The 21,368-nt window shown below is 37.6% G+C and overlaps 1 long non-coding RNA gene across 1 annotated transcript; it reads right to left on the bottom strand.

Annotated features, from left to right (window-relative positions):
* Positions 1 to 2,509: 2,509 nt before the first annotated feature.
* LOC122468536 lies at positions 2,510 to 21,033 on the bottom strand. The gene is made up of 2 exons (XR_006293272.1): positions 20,897 to 21,033; positions 2,510 to 2,911 (listed from the first exon to the last, which is right to left on the bottom strand). It is a non-coding gene; the product is annotated as an uncharacterized LOC122468536 (long non-coding RNA).
* Positions 21,034 to 21,368: the final 335 nt, after the last annotated feature.

The following is a 21,368-nucleotide window of genomic DNA, read 5'->3' as shown; positions in this document are numbered from 1 at the left end:
TTGTGGTTATTCAGATTGTATGTCAACCAATCAAATATGCCCTTTTGATTTTTGCTGTCCAGGTGTCGCACTACGTTCTGGAGGCGAGATGGGGTGACCGGTTGACCCAGTCTGCCAGGGACTGAGGGGTTTCCCAGGTTTTGAGACTTTCAGTGCTAAAAAATGGGATGCTCCTGGGCAAATGGTAGCTCATCTAAGATCTAGAGGAATAAGTTGACTCCACAGGGACAACCTCTCATCCCCAGGCATTTAAACATAGCCTCTTCTGGGTTTCCTGGTTCTTACCTCCACATTTATCTCATTCCTCTAATTGTTTGCTTATAAAAGTGCTGCCTTGAAAATTGTCCATCTCCTAAAAAGACTGTGAAACCTTGTTGGGGAGGGTGGAAGGTATGGAACATGTTTTACTCAACCTAGGTCCTGGCTCTGAGCCCAGTACATAGTGAGTGTTCTGTGAATGCTTACAAATGATTTTATAGGAGAGACCATACATCCCCCCCCCCCACCCACTAGGGACTCAGGAATTAGACAGTGGATGTTTTAATAAGACAGGAGCATTCAGTGTCCTGTGACTACTGAAGGACTATTTCCTGAATTCGTATATGCTCCATTCTCTAAGGTCCTAGAAATTTCTTTTGGAAAGCAAATTGGGACAGAATCAGATTGGACAGTAATATAAAAAAGATAATACCTAAAAGACACAAGAGGAAGGACTGTCAAGAGAGTAATTCTAATGAATAGAGACAGAAGGTATGTGTGGAGGGGTATAGAATAAAGAAGGCTCTCATTAATGCATTTTTAAATTTAAATACTTCACTATTACAGCAAGGATATAGTGATTATCAGTAAAGGAATGGCTATAACTAGACACAAAAAAGAAAAAAAAAGGCACCCTGCTCAGATTTTACAGGCAAGTTTCAGCAAAATATCAAGAGTTGATTTCAAGCTAACATGAACTGTCCCAGAGAACTGGTAAATGGGTCATCCCCCTAATTTATTTCGTGAGACTGAGATACTCCTGGCATCAATCAGGCACAGACAGATGATAAATAGAAATTGCGTGGCAATTTCACTTGTGAACGGAGATATACACATCTTAAACAAAATATTAGCAAATCACAATTTGGTGTTCTTTCTCAGCCCGCTGCCCATTGGGAAATAAATTCTTCACTCCCATCACAGAACTTAGATATGCACATCTGGGCTGTTGGATAAATTTGCAGAACTTCACCTTCATTTACCCAGGAGCTTGGAAACTTGAATCTGGACCCCTATTAACCTGAGCTGACAGGCGGGAATTATGCAAAGCTAAGTAAAGGGTTTAGATGCTGGGCAACCAACAAAATGCCAGATTTCTACTACATAGCCCTTCATCTTTTGACCGCTGAGACTTCTTTTTCTTCTAGGTCTAAGGGTATAGTTTGGAGAAGAGAAAGACGTTCTCAGATTCCTCTTTAGAATCCGGCCTCAGCAGCAACAGGCTCAAAGCCCAGAGGTTCTTGAGATGGATGGTGATTCCTCTGCAGGAAGAATTTGGAAATGTGTGAAGACTTGATTCAATCCATTGTGAGAACTTACTAGAATTTGACAGGAGGAGAAAGCTAAGTGAAAGGACCCTCAGTGCACGGAACAAACATGTGGAAAAAATTGTCCTATTTTATGCCCATCCTGCCTTGAGGAATTGTTGGACCTCACCATCCGTGAGGGGGCATCTGTCAGTGCAGCTGGTGCCACACTCAACAAGGGGGCCCAGAGCCAGGCCAACCGGGCCCTTGGGGGATGTCAGGGACATACTTTATCTGCACCGGACAAGATGAAGGGAGAAGAAATTGAAAATATTCCCACTGCAGAGACAAATGTGGACCTGGAATCTTGTCTATTGCAGTTAAATTTCTCCTGAATTAAAGGGGCCCTTAGAGGGTAGACTAGACCTCAGTCTAGAAGAAGGCCTGAGGCTCCCCAGTGTCTGACCCACCCCCCTGTGTTGGGGGAAGTCTTACCCTTAGCTGAACTCATAAGCGACTGCATTTTCTGTGCTTTTTAATGATATTTCCTGTGCGTATGTTAACACAATACTCTCTAGGTATTATGTAGCTAGGAAGATTTTATTTCATACAGTTCCTTTGCATGCTGGGCTGATATGTGCTGTATAACAGTAATAGTCATTGTGTTTACAATTGTGGCCAATTTTAATGACCATATTATTGGCTCCAAACAATATACATAGATATATGTATATATATATCTTATTATATATATATATATATATGTGTGTGTATATATATCTTATTATATATGTATATATATATCTTATATATATATATATATGAGTGTGTGTGTGTATTAAACATAAATATAAACTCTCTTGAATATGTATGATCCTTATTCTTAGCATTTAAGGCTTTTCATGATATTGTTTATGGGACTGTAAAGTAACTAGAATTCGTAGTTATAACTTTCAGCACTCTTTTCCCTCTAGATGTAATAAAAAAGTCATAACAATAATAACTAATGTTTGCATTGTGCTCGATGCTTTATGGAACATTTTCAAATCTTACACACCAATGAAGTAGGCATTACTAATAATGCCACTGCAGTTCAGAAAAAGAGCCCTCGGGAATATTTACTTTTTATCCATTGACTATCTCTAAACTGGAAGAGAAAACACAATAAAAGCCCCACGTAGTTACGTTAGAAACCTTGCGATTTCTCTCCTCCCCGTTTACACAGTCGCTTGTTGGAGAACAGGAGTCCAGTGTGAGATGACAACATTGAACCTGAAACAGCATGAATAGGTACAAAAACCGTCAAAGGGCAGCAGTGGACGCATGAATGTGTGCAGTGGCCATTCTCCGATGTTCGATGGTTTTCTGAGCTGCTGGTGACTTGAACAGCACTTAGGAAGAACAGGCTGGAAGAAAACACAATAGCTATGTTGACCTAACTTCTAATAAAGGGATTTTCAGAATCCTTCAAGAAAGGCTGCAGTAGATGATGGGCATAAAATTAAATATTGTTCTGATAAAGGCAACACACGAGTTGTGGCTTTTCCCGGTCTAAGGGGCATATCTGGAATCTCTTTGTTTTTATTTTTTTTTAATTTTTTATTAAAATTTTTTTGTGTGTTTCTTATTTTTTATATTTGAGAGAGAGACAGAGAGTGAGGAGGGGAGGGACAGAGAGACAAGAGACAGAATCCGAAGCAGGCTCCAGGCTCTGAGCTGTCCACACAGAGCCCAGTGTGGGGCTTGAACTCACAAACCGTGAGATCATGACCTGAGCTGAGGTCAGACGCTTAACCGACTGAGCCACCCAGGCGTGGAATCTCTTAATGCTTAGATCTGGTCTAGTTTGCATCACCAATGGTTGACATTCTCAATGGGTTTATTATATGTTTAAATGGTGGCCTTCTCTACAGAGTTTCTATGTGTAAAACATTAGTATTAAAAAAAAAAAAGGTCAGCCATATGTGATTCATCACTGTTTAGTGCTTATGTTTATTCGTGTCAACAGTCTTTAGATACCAAGCAATTTTTATGCCTTTGATCCTAAAATAATCATTGAGGCAATTTTATACATAATATTATTTATACATATGCATATACTATACTATACTATACTATACTATACTATACCATACTATACTATACTATAATATTATATATACATATATACATAATATTACATATATATACATATATGTATGTACATATATATGTATATATATATATAATAGCAGTTATACATTAGTTCCTTCATTCCTTATGTTATATATATATATATATACAATTTATTATTATTATTATTATTACTCTCACTTAAGCATATCATTGAGCCTAGTGGCAGTTAACTGTCTGCCTAATATAACTCAGCTTGTAAGGAGGAAAGCTGGGCTTCAACCCCACCTCTTTGAGTCCATATCTGAGATTTGCAGAATTATTGGTGTTGCCTATTTTCAACATATCAGGATTTGGTCACAATACAAGGTAACCCATCTGCAACCTTTCTTGTCAGTTTTCCTTTGCATCCTAAATACACTGCTTCCAGAAATGCAGAGCCCTTCCCTGCCACCCCCTCCTCTAACCTTGGTCATACTGTCCTGTGCCAATGACTTAACTCCCTCTGCTTCTAGCCCTGGCCTGTGTGGCTGGCTGATATTGTCCATCTGTGTGGCTGGGTGATAGTGCAGTTGTTAATTTTCAGAAAATCCCTAAGTGTCATGTCTTGCCTTCTCAGGTTTGGAGAAAACAAAACAAAGCAAACAAAGAATTTTGCTCTAAGTACGACATAGGAGTCCATTCTCGGTTCCTTAACGGATGGTAATCATGAAATAAATCTTACTTTGAAAAGTTTCCTCATCTTATAAAATATAGGTTTGGGTCCAAACAAATCATAAATATCATTCCTGGGGAATATCGGAGAAAGGGCTTAGGTATATAAATATCTTAAAACTACAAAGAGAGGGCTAAGTCAATTTCAGAATTTCCTCAATTGTAGGATCTTCTCCCCTAATTTCTTTTTAAAACTTTTTTTTTAATTTTTGAGAGAGGGAGAATGAGCAGGGGAGGGGGGACAGAGAGAGGGAGAGAGAGAATCCAAAGCAGGCTCTGCCTTGACAGCGAGAACCCAATGTGGGGCTCAAACTCACTAACCATGGGATCATGACCTGAGCCCTAAGTCAGGCGCTCAACCAACTCAACCACCCAGGTGCCCCTCCCCCAATTTCTTTCTAATAAGTTATCTCCTGTTAAGTCTCAACAAAGGCTAACTGAATGCATATAGAGTAATGTAACCAGACATCAACAACTGCAGAAACAAAGAGTAAAATCATCCCCCTAACTAACTTGTCCCTCGATCCCATTATAATGGTATGACTTTCATATTGCATTCATGTATCATAATCACATTTTCTGATAGTCAACACTTTCCTATTTTAGATGATGAATTTAGATGTGTTATAAAATCATTACATCACAGAGTTCTATAAAGAGACCTTGACTTCCAGGAGCGTTATCTCATAAATGAGTTCCTGATGCACTGAACTAGATATGAAAGGTCTCCTGTGGCGGTAATGGTTTATAGTATGCAATGTGCTTTCTGAAATCAGGACTGGCCTAGCAAATCAGTCAGATATGATAATCCCCCTGTGCATAAATTGAAAGCGTCGAAGAATAAAGACGCACGGAGTATATTCAGCATGACAAACCTCAGGAGCCGAGAAGTGGCTTCTGAAACATGCCTGTACTTTTTTTTTGCAAACAGCGGAACTCCAAAGCATCTACGTTTCTGGGCATATGGTGAACGCTTATGAGAAGGTGGTAACACTCCACCTGCTGCTCCAGAGTGAGTTACGGAGTCTGTGTTCTGTGCCACACAATGTGCAAAGCACAGCACGGATCCCTAGGAGTGTCTGTGGTCCTGGGTCGTGTGCCTGTGTGGCACACGTCCTCTCACAGGCGCTGCGACACGAGCACCCTGTACTCCATCCTGTGCGTGTGTTCGTCAGCTCAAAGCTCCAAGGGAAGAGGAGGAGACTGAGAAGTCAGGGTGGGTGAAAGTGTGGGGACTGGAAGCCAAGAAGCCAGATAGAGACTGTTGTAAGAGTGAAGGCGAGATATGTTAAGTGTCTTGACAGAATCAGTGGTAGTGGGTTTGAAAAGTTTGAAAGTGGGTTTGAAACTGAATCAGTTTTAGATGATAACACAACATACTTCCCGTCAGATAAACTATGGGCAATTAATGGAAACATGCACTTTAGCACAATTTTCATAAGAAGGAAGGAACTATCGTAAAGGGGAGTTTGTGGCAAAGCAAAGCTGGTTTGAGATTCTTGACTGGAGGCGCTTGAGGGACAGAGGAGGTGAGAACTGTGTGAGCAGAAGGGTGTCTCCCCTGGAGGGTGCCGGTCAGAAGTGTTAGGATCCCTCTCTCCCCTGCACTCCCCTTCCGCTCTCTTTCCAAGTCAGAATTTTCTCCAATCAGCCATGTTCCTGGCAAGGGTTATAAATTCTCCCTCTCCCACCCTAGACTGAGGTATGGTGCTTGGAAATTAAACACGTGAAATAGAATGCTTCAGAAGGATGGCCATGGTTGTATGTCCATTCTGTGTAGAGCCATCCTGGCTTAAAGAGTTGTCCCAATGTAATTATTAACACCGACCTTCTTTCTCTTTCACAAATGTCCTGAGTTGGTCATCTTTGCCATTATCATTATCATCATCATCATTATCATTTTAATGATCTTGGGTACCTTAAATGGTCTCTATTAGCTTAAGAGCGTGTTCACTGGCATCATCTACCTTGATCCTTACAAACTTGTGGTGAGGTGGTGGCAGAATTTGCCCCCATTTTCCAATTAAAGTGGGCTTATATGGCATTCCAACAGCTGATCATCGCATTGGATCTTTGGTGTAAAAGCAGGGCTTGAGTCTGTTTTCTGAGTGTATGTCTAAGTGAGTTTTTCCAACTATATCACATTGTTTTCCTAACTTGATAATCTCATAAATTTTTGACTTTATGGTTGATGGGGGAAAAAAATCCAAAAAAAAAAAACAACAAAAACAAACCAATGGGAGATTACCTGGCAATGCAAGGCAAATACTAACAGGAACATCTAAGAGGCCTGCCCTTAATTCACGAATCACATGTCTGTGCCCAGATGTTTCCTTTTGCTTACCCTGCCCTCTTCCTTCTTATCGGCCGAAAGGCTGAAGTCAGCAAACTGTCTTAGGGCAATAGGAAATTAAAAAAAAAAATTCAAAGAGGTGTCAAAGTTAAAAGGAAATCCTATGACAGGGAACAAATTGTCTAGCAAAGAAACAAAACTTTGAGTTGGCACTGAACGACCTTACAAACACGTATCTGTGTTTCTTGCCCAGTTTGTGCAGCATAATGGCTAACGTTCCCTCATTTACCTTGTATACTGTCCAACAGGGTCACTGACAAGTCAGAGGGAATCTGGTGCTCTCATCATTTACCTTGTACACTGTCCAACAGGGTCACTGACAAGTCAGAGGGAATCTGGTGCTCTCATCAGTTCTTCAGATTCTGAACTGCGAACCTTCTCTATGTGAACACCCATGTTCTCTCAGATGAAACTATGCTCCTTAATGGCACATTTAGAGAGACACCCATCTTGGTTGCCCCAAAGAAGTCTCTGGATTTCATCTCATGTTGAACTGGAAAAATCCAAGACCAATCTCTTCCTTCGAAAGGCTGAGAGCTATTTGACATTAAACATAAGATTCGTTTTCATCGAGTCTGTTTCCTTATCTAGGGCTTGACAACCTTACAGTGTTTCGGTTTTGCTGTCCACATTTTCTCTTTTGTAACCACTCAACTAGGCCATTGTAGCTGAAAAAGAACCATAGGTCAGATGTAAGTGACATGAAGGTGGCTGTGTTCTAGTAAAACTTTAAAAAAAAACAGGCGGCAGGCTGGATTTGGTCGATGTGGCCATCAATTGTCCACCATTTTCAGGGCAAAGTATTATCTGCTTCACAAGGTTGTTCTGAGAATTGCATTTGAGGATGTGTGAAGTACTTGATGGAAGGTCTGATACGAAAAATTTATTTCTTCTTCTCTTCCAACTCACACCAATTCTCTTTCCACGAGCATGGTAGGGAAGGGGTGGGGATTGGCTGGCACTTCCTATCTGCAGCAAGTCTTTTTGTTTAATTTTAATATTATTTGTGAGAAAAGGGTAGGGGATTGAAGATATTGAGTCATTGATCCAAGAAACTTATGGACAAATTTGAGCTCCATTCAGTGTCATTTTCCCACACATTTATTCCTTTAAAAATGTTACTTGAGAACAGCCCTTTCAGTGAAATTCACAATACATATATAAAGAAGCGTGTGGTTTGGGCCAAAGGTCCAGGTAACAGCTGTGGGTCTTTGTTTGAATAACAATAATAATGAAGAATCAGCCTCGTAGGCATCTATTATTTTAAGCTTGACCTCTTGTGCCTGCATTTCATGTCCTTCCTTGCCGGCCTCCAAAGCAGTCACTAGACCTGCCCCTTCATTTCTCTGAATTGGTGTATTTGTCTTTAAAGATTCTCCTCTTGACCCCTGTTTTTCAATTACTTTTTAAATACTCCTGCATATCTCATTTTTGTGTGCCTGTTTTTTTCCCCCAAGTACCTGTAGGGTATTAATGCAAAAGACAAATTGCTTTAAATGCACTAAAAATACAGTGAATTGGAATAAAAGCACGGTAAGTTTGCAGTCAAATGTCCCCAGTTCAAGGTCCGACTGTATTGCTGATTGTTTAAATGACATTGAACAGACCCCTTTCACAGGGTAAGTCTTGGGCTTTTCATCTGTGAGTCAGGATAGGAACTGTTATTCTTCCCACTTTTCTAGCTTTCTTGTGTGAATAAGTGCACAGCAGCTATGAAAACAAGATACCGTGAAATTGCTGGTAACTTTGTTCTGCATTATAACCATTAATAACGTCACAATAATGGTTTTAATTTAAATAACACTTATTGTGAGCTAGAAAGTATACAAGCGTTGTTCATAGATTAGCTGATTAATCATTAATCTTCATAACATTGTGTGAGGTAATTATATTTCTTTCCATATTACAGATGGAAAAAAAAATTAGGAAGTCTAGAGATGAGGTAATATGCCCAAATCTCATAGTAAATGAGTGAGCTAGGGTGGAAACTGGAACATTGGACCCCAAAGTTCTTCCTCTTAACCAAAATGGAACTTGAAGTGAACACAAAAGTTTACATCTCCTTTCTCAGACCAGAGAAGACCTAGGATTTCTGTGTTTGCCTCACACATTTTAAAGTTTACACCTAAAAATAAGGCCCTGAAGGACAGTTTTCCCTTTTTTGGTCACATTTCATTCTAAAAAAATTAACTCAGCATACACAGATAATTTACAAAGAGGTATTTTCAAAGATCACCATGACACGATTCAGACCACAGTTTCTACAAACAACCTTATCCAAAATAGTTATAACAAGCAAAAAAAAAAATAAGTAAAAATATGGGAAAATAAAATCCAAGGGCTAGAGCTAATATTAACAGAGAAATACAGAGGAGGAGAGAGAGATAAAGCCTTTCACACAAAGAATAAAGAATTTTTGTCCTTTGGGGATATTTATAAATTATTTGAAGACTAAACTATAAAGTAAGCCTCTTTTATTTTCTAAAAATAAAAATTCCATGGATCATGTCCAATGAAAATTGAATTAGGAATGAAAAGAAAACTAATATATATTATGTAAAAATCTAACAAGATAAAGGCAAAATTACAAAAGAAATTGCAATTGATGTTGATTAGAATCACAATGAAGACGGCGTAGCAAATCTGCAGTGTGCAGTTAAAATGGTATCAAAGAGCAAGTGTGGGTGTTTAAATGTACAGAAGAAGAAGAGGAAGAAGGGGAAGAAGAAGAAGAAGAAGAAGAAGAAGAAGAAGAAGAAGGAGAAGAAGAGGAAGAAGGAGAAGGAGAATGATGAGGAGGAGAAGAAGAGGAAGAGGAAGAAGAAGAAGGAGGAGGAGGAGGAGGAGGAGAAGAAAAAGAATAAGAAGAAGAAGAAGAAGAAGAAGAAGAAGGAGAAGGAGGAGGAGGAGAAGAAGAAGAAGACGAAGAAGGTGGTAGAGGAGGAGGGGGAGGGGGAGGAGAAGAAGGAGGGGGAGGAAGAGAAGAATGAGGAGGAACAGTAGGAGGGGAAGGGGGAGGAGGAGGAGGGGGAGAAGAAGAGGAGCAGTAGGGAAAGAAAGAAGAGGAGGGGCAGGAGGAGAGAGAAGAGAGAAGGGGTAGGGGGAGAGAAAGAGATAGGACTCAGAGCTCCTCCTAGGTATGGGACAATAGTCCTTCCACAGACACAGTGGAAAGTAGGAAAGGATGCAAGTCATAGGGGTCACATTTTATGTTTGGTGATCAGTAGTTGAGGCAGCTTCCTAACGTTCCAAGGGGCAAACTGGCCTTATTTCTGGGCACACTGCTGAGGGTTCCAGGAAGGTAGGAGTTAGGAGTGAGGTTATTGGATGTAATGTTCGGAGGCGTTAACTGACTTTCTCAAAAGCGTGTGGCTCTCGTCAGGGTTAGTGTTTAAATATGACTTTCTGATCTTCCAATGAACTTTAACATATTTTAATGCTTCTCTCAAAAAGCATAAAGGGGCGCCTGGGTGGCGCAGTCGGTTAAGCGTCCGACTTCAGCCAGGTCACGATCTCGCAGTCCGTGAGTTCGAGCCCCGCGTCGGGCTCTGGGCTGATGGCTCAGAGCCTGGAGCCTGTTTCCGATTCTGTGTCTCCCTCTCTCTCTGCCCCTGCTCTGTCTCTCTCTGTCCCAAAAAATAAATAAATGTTGAAAAAAAAAGCATAAATATGTAAGTGAAAATATGCATATATACATTATTTTGATAACGCATCCCTTAAACATGTCCATGAGCAAATATACGCGGATAATCAAGCAAAGTGTTTTTCATTTTCTTTTAAGAGTGTGGATATTTTTCTGCAGTCTTCACTTGACTCTTTGTAGAGATACTCATAAAGAATCTAGGAGGTGAAGTGAAACATAGAAGACAACTGAAATTGACAAGAAGTAAACGAATATACATTAGCTTTTAAGATGTTCTTACTAGCAATGTGCCTTTCTGACTCTTCAATTGCTTAAAGAGTTGCACTTACTGCTATTGTAGAAGGGGCCAGGGTACTGAGTTACAGTGGAAAACACCCCAGGAAATGAGGAAACTTTGTCCTTTGAATTCCTGTTGTACTTTATAAAAATACAGAGTTTGATAACACATCCTTTTGCTTGGCCTGGTCACCCCAGGTCCTTCTTTTTCCGTGAAGTGAAGGCACATTATAAACATCATCCTATAATGATTCTCTGAGTCTCCAGACCACCTCCTCATTTTCAAGACAAAGGTCTGGATACTTAAAGAAACATGACAAAAGAAAGGTTTTGGTCAGGGGCGCCCGGGTGACTCAGTCAGTTAAGCCTCTGACTCTTCATTTTGGCCCAGATCATGATCTCATAGTTTGTAGGTTTGAGTCCTGTGTGGAGCTTGGCTGGGCACTGACATTATGGAGCCTGCTTGGGATTCTCTCTCCCTCTCCCTCTGCCCTCACCCAGAATATATATATATATATATATATATATATATATATATATATATAATATATATAATATAATATATTATATATATAATATATATATATAATATAATATATTATATATAATATATATATTATATATAATATAATATATTATATATTATATTATATTATATTATATTATATATTATATATAATATATATTATATATTATATTATATATATATTTAAAGACAGGTTTTGTCAGTCCAGCAGTCCTATTGTATTTCCTAAAGGTTTAATTCAGCACATTTTTTAGCTTTGAAAAACTGGAGAAGGGATAGCGTTTTGCCCACCCTCCTTTTTTTTCATATAATTGAGGTATAAGTACATAAAAATGTTTATAAAGACAAAAAAGATACTCAAAACAGTGGAGGGTAGAAGAACATGGGGAGAGTCCACAGAGAAAATGAACTAAGTTTGGGTGGTTGCTGGGTTGAGGGTCAACCCTTTTCCCAAGACCATAGTTCAGCCAGAAATAAACTAGGGCACATTCAGAAGGGGATCGAGAACCCATAAGCTAAGGCCTGGTTGGAATCCCATACTTTTATACACTGTCACCTCCCTGTCATTGTTTAAGGTTCTTGGACAAGCTCTCCCGTGGACACTGGGGGCCTTCTCTCTACTAGTTGGTGGGTCGTAAGGGCTTTGGAATTAGATTGCACAGAACAACAGAGGGAACCACCAGACACGGGCTCTGGCCACCAGTGAATTAGGAATCACCTCGACAGGCAGGTGTTCTGAACACTTATCTCAAAGAAGGGCACTTACATTTTTTTTTATATTTATTTATTTTGAGAGAGAACGAGCAAGCAGGGAAGGGACAGAGAGAGAGGGAAAGAGAGAATCCCAAGCAGACTCCGTGGCTGATCTCACGAACCATGAGATCATGACCTGAGCCGAAGCGGGACGCTGAACCAACTGAGCTACACAGGTGCCCCAAGAATTTTTTCTGGTCTTTAGCAGTAGCTCAAAACTGGCATTCTCCTTCTGTATTTTTACCTTTCCTAAATGAGACATAGTTGATTTCCCGATGAGCATCATGGATTCAGAGGAAGACCAGATTGGTTTAATAACAGAAAAGAAAGACTAGCGCAGTACTTGACAGAATAGGTCATCAGGATCATTCTTTTCTATACCATTCTGGGACCGTCCCTGACCACTGCATTGCCTAAGAGTCTTTGGAGTTCTTAATTTTAATTCCCGGACCCTTTGAATCCTCACTTCAGCAGTATTCGTTTCAATTTTTGATGACTTTGCAAATATCCTTTGATTTCTGGATCTGTGTGAATACTTTTTGGCATAATGGTATCGTCTGAAAACTACATTGTAAATGCCTAACACTTCCATCTATCACGGCGTGCGTTGCTGGGCACAAATTCTGAGTCATTAAGCAAGTAATTGTCCTGCTAGACTTATGTTACACTTAACGTTTGTTCTGGGTCCTTTAGGCACATCTCAACTTAATATGTTAAATTGCAAATAATCTCCCATCCTCTTAAAGGATGAAAAATATTCAAATATATATATGAGCAGCTTTGCAAGGGGAAATGTGGACGGTTACAAAAATGCCTGGTTTAGAGCAGAGACCCTGTTTCTGCAGTTGATGTGGATTCTCTGAAATGAATCTCCATTGTCAAAAGCGATCAGCAGTTTTTGTTGGTAACGTCCGTGTGAAAATTTGGCATCTACATATTTTTGTAGTTAAAGAAATAATCCTAGAGCACTAATTTACTCTAATGACATAGACATCATTTGGCTTCACAGAAAAGAAAACAAACAAAAAAATGAGCTAAGGTCCATTTCCTATTTATGGGATGTAATATACAGAATTCAGTTCTAGTGTTCACTGAAGTTTAAGAAAAGAATTCAAACAAATGTAAAGCACGAGGACACCGTCACAAAGTCTCTTTGCCCTGAAAGGAAATTTGAATTTAATTACAAATAATATCTATAAGGTTTTTCTGTAAACAGTTAGAAAAGCACTCAGCCTTGTCGCTTTCTTTTCTATAACACTTCTACATCTTACTTTTATTTTATTATTGTTTAAACCAAACTTTCGCAGTTATTTCTGTATCAATCTTTCTCTTCCACTAGAAAGATGTTTAGGACAGCAAACATACCACTTTTGTTTCTATATCCCTAGGATCTAGTCCAATGGCTTTCAAGCATTGTGTGGATATTATATGCATGTTGAATTAATTGAATTGCTTTTTCCTTCCTACAGTTGGAGATTACCTCACTTCCCTCAGATACCGATTGTACTGACTTTTTTTTTCCCTCTGCAGATCTCAAAGCACTTCATTTCAGTAACCACAAAGACAGTGTTTGATCATGTAGTATGTATTGTTCTTTAGCTCTTTTATAAGTGACTCAGTTGATTGATTCACTCATTCACTCACTAATTAATTCATCTATGAATCAGATATTCCAGAGTTTTAATTTTTTTAATTTTTTTAATTTTTATTTATTTTTGAGAGGTAGAGAGAGAGAGAAAGAGAGAGCGCAATGGGGGAGGAGCAGAGAGGGAGGGAGACACAGAATTCGAAGCGGGCTTCAGGCTCCGAGCTGTCAGCACAGAGCCCAATGCAGGGCTCGAACTCACCAAATGTGAGATCATTACCTGAGCCGAAGTCTGACACTTAAGCAATGGAGTCACCTAGGCACCCCTAGAGTATTCATTTTTTTTAAGAATAGAAGATGCATCAGGTATATAACTTTTGATTTCCAGAAACTCCTACTCCAGTGCTAAGTATAGACATTAGTTGCATAATTTCTGGCCAAGTTACTTAATATCCTTTGTCTCACTTTCCACTCATATCAAATGGAAATCCAACAACATGTTGTATTTGTGGTACAGATTAAATAAGTTCTATAGGTAAAGTGTAGCTACAGAATATGTACTGTAACTGTTAGTGTTATATTAACTGACCAATAAAACCATGCCAACCTGCCTGATCACATACTTCATGACCAGAGAGAAAAAGATTTAACAGGAGTGAGTTAAGAAAATTTTTCTGTTTTCTGAAGCTCATAAAGGAGATTTTTTTCCTCTTATGATCAGAAAATAATTCCAAATGTAAAAAGAAAACCATATAGAGCATGGTGATGTATTTAAGCTCAATTATGAGGAATGAATGAAAGTTTACTCTCTTGTTCAATACAGGAAGTTATAGTGTAGTCTAAAATATTAATAAAATAGGTAATAGATGAGTAAGGAGTGATACGTGCTCAGAAGAAAAATAGAGAGAGTAGTAAGGTATATGAAACATTGGGGCAGGGGTATTAAATTTTAGACAGGATATACAAGGATGACGTAGGAGAAAAACACTATTTTAAGAGACCTGGAAGATGTTGGGAAGGAACTAGATAGATTTGGGGAGAAAGAACATTTTAGGCAGTTGGAACAGAGAACATGGGAGCCTTGAAGTAGGATCTTGACAACGATCTCTCTTACAGCAAAAATCAATAAGTGTTAATATCTATTTTTCTACAGCAATGTTTTGAATTTAACTCAGTGGTCTCCAAAGTTTTATTGATCATACCCAATGATCACATGTAGATCATTTATCCCAAACTATTTGTATTACATATTTTCTTTACTTGTTTAAAAGTTATATACATGTACTATTATACCAATACAGTATGTATGATATAAAATAAAAGCAAAACAAAATTGAAATAATAAGGATGAGAAAACAAATGTATAAATGGAGATTCCGATATTGTCTTCTAAACTCAGAAATACCTGGGTGCCTGGGTGGATCCGTTGGTTAAGCATCTGACTTCAGCTCAGGTCATGATCTCACCATTCGTGGGTTCCAGCCCCGCGTTGGGATCTGTGCTGATGGCTCAGAGCCTGGAGCCTGCTTCCGATTCTGTGTCTCCCTCTCTCTCTGCCCCTCCCCTGCTCACAGTCTGTCTCTGTCTCTGTCTCTGTCTGTCAAAACTAAATAAACATTTTTTTTAAAGAAGTATCTCCTTATACACTCTTAAATGCCAAATTGTAGCCCAGTGGATGTAGTTACAATGTGTCACCACCTTTATCTTTTTCTAACCTTTTATTTGTAAAACTGTCATTGCACATGTTTCTTTAATGTTTTTGAGATGAATTGTCAGAAGTGGGGTGATTTAAAAATGTTACCATCGACTCCCCAGGATAAAATTTGATTTCATTCCTTTACTCATCCTCCTCTGAAATATCAAACACAACCCTATATAAACAGTGAGTCTTACCTTCAAATCGGAATTTGTGAATTAGACTATTTAACACATCAAACATTCCTTTTGCTTACTGAAAGGCCATGTGCCTGAGAGAACTAGGTGAATTTTACAGAAGGGACTTCTTGCTTTTTCTTTATCATCAAGAGCAATCAGATTAGATTAAGAATGGATATTTCTCTAGCAAGATTGCTTGATGGCATGTATTTTGACCTGTCATGTTTCTAGTAGGAAGATAAAATATGGAGTCAAATTTTGCCCAATACCACCTTTTGAGTCAGGAATGAACCCAAATCTGTGGGTAGCCAGTCTGTATTTTGACCCTTTTCCAAATTGATAGTTTTATAAAAGACATTATCTTCAGAAAACCAGTAGGATTTTTTTTTTAATTTTTTAAATGTTTTATTTATTTTTGAGACAGAGACAGAGCATGAGCAGGGGAGAGGCAGAGAGAGAAGGAAACACAGAATCTGAAGCAGGCTCCAGGCTCCGAGCTGTCAGCACAGAGCCGTACGTGGGGCTAGAACTCACAAACAGCGAGATCATGACCTGAGCTGAAGTCGGACGCCTAACCGACTGAGTCACCCAGGCGCCCCAAAAAGCCAGTAGGATTTAAAGAAATAACTTTATGGAATAATGACTGCCCTGAAAAGAAATGATCTCTCTTTTTTAAATATTTATTTACTTTTGAGAGACAGAGAGAGAGAGAGAATGGAAGAGAAGCAGAGAGAAAGGGAGACAGAGAGTCTGAAGCAGGCTCCGCACTATGGGACTTGAGTCAGTGGGAGTACAGATGTGGGACTTGAACTCACAGACCATGAGAATCTGAGCCAAAATCAAGAGTCAGATGCTCAACTGACGCCACCCAGGCTCCCCAGTGGTTTCTGTTTTTAAATATTTGCAAAATGTTGTCAGAGAAAAGCACAAGAGGCCCCAGAGGAGAGCCTCCTAAAGACCTTCCCAGTGAGGACAAGTGTTTCACGGAGGATTTCCTTGGAGACCCTCTTGTCGCCCACATTATAACGGAGCCACAACTATAAGCTCACTCCCCCAAGTAATCTAATCTTATTTAATCAGATTGGGGGGAATTGACCAAAAAAGTGAAACATGAATGATTTTGTGTTCTCAAAAGTTGCATAAAAATGTCAGAACCATCTTTCCCTTTCATAACTGACAGAAAGGAGGCTAACAATGTCTGATTGCTACCCTACAGCTGACTACATTTCAACTATAAATTCCTTTAACCATCAAACCAAAATTGAGAGGAAAAAGGTATTATTCACACTTAGAGATGAGAAAACTGAAGCCAAAAAGTTAAGCACATTGTACTCAGAGTCACTTAACGCCTTTGTGGTTTCATAGTTTCATATCCACCCCCCAAATATTCAAATAGATATGCCCACCCTTCTTTTCCTTAACTATATTTGCTGCTTTTTAATTTGACACTTTTACTTAAAATTCTTTATTCTTCCTGATAATAATTTTTAGAAACTGGCTGCAAAATAAAGTCTCCACGTCTTTCAAATGACGTATGTCTCCCAAACTTAACGGGTCACTACCAAACGTGATTTGCTAGAGAAACAACTCAAAAACAAAAGACGAAGATAGCATTTTGCTACCTAAATCATATCTTGGAGTCTTTTACTTTCACTAGTATCTAGTAAGAGAGCTTGTTAGAGTAGCCCAGTTGACATAATGAGATATAATTATCCTTCCCAATTGTTCATTTAAAATTGTAATTGCAACTCAAATTACTGTACAATTTAAAAAGAAGCATAACACATAATTGTCATCTTTCAACATGTATATATTATAAAGTAGCAATGTTTTTCTTATGTGTATTTTTTGCCCTAAAATTCTCTTGTCATCCAAATAACACTTTTTTTGTGTGTGTATGTTTTATGCTTTTGATAACATATGGCCTGCATTCAGCTTGATAACCACTCTCCAAAAAGCCACCATAAATGTCTGTGCAAACAAAATCAACATATTCTGGTGCTTTAACATGCAAGTTTACAGATACAGTTTATTTAGCATATATTGGTTGCTTAGGCCAGACAGATAAATTATTTACCTATAAGATTCCTTTTCTTATCCTATATTTGGGAGAGGTTTTAAACCTAGGATGTATGTTTTCAAGTAACGGATTCTGGATTTGCTTGTCAGGAATTTCATGCATTGGCAAGGTCTACAAAAAGATGATGGGGTTAGAAGCTTCAAAATACAATAGTGAATAATGTATTGAGTTCAGAGAAAACAAAGGACTTTCCAACGAATGGCCCATATAGTCAATAAGGTAACTGCATTAGTTGGCTAGAACTGCTGTGACAAAGTGTTACACAGTGAGTGACTTAAACCATGGAAATTCATTGTCTCACAGTTTTGGGGGCTGGAAGTCCAAGATTAAGATGTTGACAAGGCTGGTTCCTTATGAGATCTCTGAGGAACAGTCTGCATGCCTCTCTTGTAGTTTCTGGTGCTTTTCTGGTAATCTTTGGTATACAGAAGTATCACTCTGACCTCTGTCTTTATCTTCACATGGTGTTTTCTCTATGTGTGTGTCTCTGTGTCCAAATATCCCCTTCTAATAAAGACCCCAGTCACATTGGATTAAGAGGCCATCCATGGCTCATATTGGGTTAAATCTTCATCTTAATTAGCTACAATTTCAATGACCCAATTTCCAAATAAGGGCACATGCTGAAGAATTGGAAGTTAGGACTTGAACAATGAATTGCGGGGGGAACACAAATTCAATCTGTAAGATTAACTTACTGCTTTAGTGTATGGATAGCACTCTCAGGAATACAATATAACAAGGGGAACGTCTTTGTTTTCAAGGTTATTTTGAGTCCGAAAAGAACATAATTTGATATTTAATTCACTAGTTTTGAACTTTTCTTCTCTTTTAATGGACACCATTATGGCTATAAGTCTCCCTCAAAATACTGCTTTGGCTGTGTTTCACAAATTTATTCTAACGTATTTCCTTTAGTTTTCCATTATAAACATCTTCTAAGTTTCTTTTTTAAATGGCACCTCAGCTATTTAGAAGAATGTGGTATTGTTATTATTGGTTATCAGAGATCATAATCCATAAGATAGATTTTGGAATTTGTTGATGGTTGCTTTCTGACAAATACGTCTAATCACATTTTGTTATTGTTTTATGGATGATTAAAATACTGTATATCCATCAGGTATATACCATTCCTCAGTTGTACCAACTCTCATGCACAATGTTCTACATTTGACAATTAGATCAAAGTTATTAAATATTTTGTTAAAATCTTCTATTTTACTTTTTTAAAAGATTTTTTCCCAAATGAAATCAATTTCTCCTAGAGTGATCCCTGCCTTTTGAAATGGTCTGAAAGATAGTTTAATTCACCACATGACAGAAAAGAACCATTTAAAAAACTCAATATTACATATTAATTTTAAGAGAAATGGCTCATATAGAAGTCAGGAGTTGATGAACTTTTTGCCAATTTTATATTTTAAAAAAATTTCAGAAGGCATTAGAGAATAATGATTTCAACAGTATATCCTTCACCTCAATTGATAAAGTTTTAGTATCAAAATGTTTTTTTCAGAATGACTTGAAAATTGTAGGCACTATATTTCACCACTGAATCTCATTAAATGAGCTAAAAAATAGCAATTGTACAATATCACTGAATATACAGTAGGGTTGCCAGATAAAATACATAATACCCCAACTAAATTGAATTTCAGATAAACAACAAATAACTATTTGATATTACTATGTCCCAAATATTGAGTGGTACATCCTTATACTAAAATACTATTCATTGTTTTATGAAATTCAAGTTTAACTAGATGTCCTGTAGTTTAATTTTCTAAATCAAGGAACCCTATCATACCCTCTGTATTCAGGTTGCCACAGCTCACAATATCTCTTACAGATGTTTTTATCTTTCTAATTTCTGGATCTAACTAAGGTTCACATATAACATCTGATTGTCATGTCTTTGAGGTTCTTTTAATATATAAATTAATTCTAGAATTCAATTTAGATATTTTGTATTGCTTTTTTTATAATGACTTTTTTAAAGACTTAAGGACAATCGCCTTATAGACTATTCCACAGTCTGAATGTCTATGATTGTTTCTTTTTGATTACATTCAAGTTAAACACTTTTGTGGGACTAATTCATAGGTGATATTTTAAATTTCTTATTGAATCATGTCAGGAGACACATGATATTAGTTGGCTCCATTCTAAATATATTTTAAATTTCTTATTGAATCATGTCAGGAGACACATGATGTTAGTTGGTCTTGATTTTAATATCTCAGTTAAGGTAAATTTGTTGATTTTTTGTTGTTGTTGTTTATTTGTTTTATCTTTCAATTACTGAAAATGGTATTAAAATTTCCCACTATTATTGTATAATTATCAATTTCTTTTTGTAGAAAGATCATTTGTATTATTTTAACCCATATTTAATATATATATATATTATAATTATACAAAACTTAATGTTTTTTTATTTTTCTAAATATTTTTATTTTTTTATTTTTCTAAATATTTTTACTCTTACTAATATGGCTATTTCATCATTCCGCTGGCTAGTATATAACAGGTATCTTCTCCAATTGTTAGATTTTCTACCTGCCTCTTTTAGAAAGTTAGTTTCACTATTATAGAATTTTAATGTGAAAGTTACTTTATCTCCCAATTGAATATAATTACTCACCATCTATTGTTTATTCCACCAGTCTAAATGCTTCCCCACCTCCTTATCTATCTATCTATCTATCTATCCATTATCTATCTATCTATTGATTTTTATTTTGGAGGATCACTCTTTTCTTTCTTTTTATTTTAGAATCTTTTTCTCTTTTTCCTCTCTTCCTTCTCTTTCCCTCTTCTTCTTTTACATCTGTGGATGTATTACATCCATGCCCTTTAAGTGATATACCTTAAGATATTTTTACATTATTTTGACATTTCAGTTTTGTGTGTTGGATGGCCAATCAGATATCTAGTATGCCATACCTATGTAAATGAAAGTTTCTCTTTTTTTCTTTCTTTGTTTTTGTATCTAATTTTATTTCTGCTCTTTTTTGTCCTCTTTTTTCCTTTTTAGTAGTTGTGTACCTGTACTATGCTTGTTCGTTTTTTGTTATATTTTCTTGGGTTGAGTTTTGTTCTTTCTGGACTGCTTATTTGAGTGAGTGTTGACAGGGAGGAACAGGGAAGCTTTCTCATCTCATAGGAGAAGAACTATTCCAGGGAATTTCTTTAAGGTCCAGGGTTTTAAGAATGTGAAAGGGTCTTCATTTCCTTTTTTTCTTTTCTTTTCTTTTTTTTTTTTTTCCTTTCCAAGAGTTGATTTAGATTCAAGTTAGATAACATATTGTTTAATAGTGGTTTTAGGAGTAGATTTCAGTGGCTCATCACTTACATGGAACACCCAGTGCTCACCCCCACAAGTGCCCTCCTTAATGCCCAGCCCATCCCCCCCCCACCTCCAGCACTCCTCAGTTTGTTCTCTATAATTAAGAGTCTCTTATGGTTTACCTCCCTCTCTGGATCTTGATTTCTTTAAGCTGATAACATTAGTCATTCTCCAGGGCTTCTTACAACTTGCAGGTTATTCTCCAACTTCATTTAAATTCTAAAAATACGAAGATGTGCATTTCCTTATTCATCTTATATTCTCAGTTAGCCCTTTATTCCCTACTGCTTTATGACATCAAAGAACATTCAGGAAGCTTCCAAAGCACACTTCCTCCCTTTATCCCAGTCTTGCTTCAAAATGATATTTGGTGTTGCCCCTGGCTTGTGCTTTGCATTCTCTCAGCATTACCTCAGGGTAGAAAAGACCTTTTTCACTATGTCTGATGGCACATGGAAGGAAACATTGGAGTGGGTAAGAAGAGTCCCTTCTCCTCAGATGTCCAGGTGGTTTGAGTTGGAATATGGAGGGAAAACTTCCTTTAAATTAAGATTTGTAAGAATTAATCTTATTTTGATGAAGCAGAACATTTTG

Source organism: Prionailurus bengalensis, chromosome B1 (assembly GCF_016509475.1).
Source record: "Prionailurus bengalensis isolate Pbe53 chromosome B1, Fcat_Pben_1.1_paternal_pri, whole genome shotgun sequence".
NCBI classification, from domain to species: Eukaryota; Metazoa; Chordata; class Mammalia; order Carnivora; family Felidae; genus Prionailurus; species Prionailurus bengalensis.
The sequence above is the reverse complement of the archived record's forward strand: the minus strand, read 5'-3'. Positions and strand labels throughout refer to the sequence as shown.